Below are 1,609 nucleotides of genomic sequence, written 5' to 3'. Positions count from 1 at the left end.
ATGAAGACCTTCACGCTGATCCTCTTCCACTTAATGAATAGTAAATACATTTTCTCTTATGATTTTCTTAATAATGTTTTCTTTTCTCTAGCTTACTTTATTGTAAGAATACAGTATATAATACATGTAACCTACGAAATATGTGATAATCAACTGTTTATGTTATCAGCCAACAGTAGGCTATTAGTAGTTTAGCCTTGGGGGAGTTAAAAGTTATATATGGATTTTCAACTGCATGGGGGTGGTTTCTCTAACACCCCATGTCGTTCAAGGTTCAATTGTATTTTCTTGCCCAGCTTAGCTCAGAAGTCTTCCATACTTTTCTTCTTCTGATCAATTCCCCAAATTACAGCCAGAATGATTTTTCTAAAACACAAATCCCACCATCTGCCATCTTGAAATATCATTTACCACACTCTCATTGCTCTTAGGATGAGAGTGGTCCACATGATCCTACATGGCTTGTCCCCTCTGACCTTTCTACCAGCCTTGCCTGGAACCATTCACAGTGGTTTACATTCAATCCCTAATCCTTTCTGTCACTCCTTCACCCCTGCCCATCATCAAATGCTGTTGGTCCTGCTTGGAAAACTATTTTGAATCCAAACTCTTCTCACCATCTCCACTGTTGGAATACTAGTCAAAGCTCCCATCATTTCTCAGCTGGGCTCTTGCCACAGCCCACTCAGTGATCTCTCTCTCTGCTTCTTCTCTTGTCCCATTCAATTTATTTTTCCAAACAATCACCAACCAGCAGGATTGTTTGTAGCATAAATCAAATCATGCGCTCAGTTACTAAAAACCTTTCAATAGCTTCCCACTGCCATTAGAATAAATCCCAAAGTCCTCAACGTTTGTCGCTGCTTACTGCTATCCCCATCCCCACCCTCTACCATTGCCGTACTGTTCCAGCCACACTGGCCTGCCTTCTTTCTAACCTCCTGCATTCCTGTCTCAACACCTCTTCTTGCCCTTCTGTCTCTTGGAATGCTCTCCCGAGCCTCTAAGAGGCTGCTCCTTCTCATTACTTTGCAAAGAGATGATCCCTGACCATGTTCCCTTCCCCAAGAAAGTCACTCTCTATTCCATTGCTTGGTTTTACTTTCTATGATATATAGCACTGACGACTCTGCTCAGAACCTCCCCTCTCATTCATAGCAAAGTCCCTTCCACAGCCCGCAAGGCCACAGGTGACCTGGCCACCTTTCTTCTCTGATCTCTTCTCCCATCTGTCCCCCCTCATTCTGCTCAGCCGTACTAGCAATCTTCTAACTCAGGGCCTTGGAATGTGCTGTTCCTTCTGCCTGGAATGTTCTCATCCAAAAACACGACATGGATTAATCTCTCATGTCATTTAGGTCTGGCTCAAGTGTCATTTATCACATAGATCTTCCTCAGTGACCCTAATTCGTTTGGCAACCCCATTCCCACGCCCGTCGCTCTCCTTCCCCAACCTTTTACTTTCCCTCAAAACACTTACATTACCTGACATGTTACATATTCATTTTTTATCAAGTTTTCTGCCAACTGGAATTGCATGAGAGCAGAAATTGTTTACTTCACAGTTTTCACTGTTCTTGCAAGAGTAGGTGCTTAATAAACAGTTTGT

The sequence above is a fragment of the Propithecus coquereli genome, unplaced genomic scaffold (assembly GCF_000956105.1).
Source record: "Propithecus coquereli isolate 6110/MARCELLA unplaced genomic scaffold, Pcoq_1.0 Scaffold45, whole genome shotgun sequence".
NCBI classification, from domain to species: domain Eukaryota; kingdom Metazoa; phylum Chordata; class Mammalia; order Primates; family Indriidae; genus Propithecus; species Propithecus coquereli.
Note: the sequence above shows the minus strand (reverse complement) of the source record.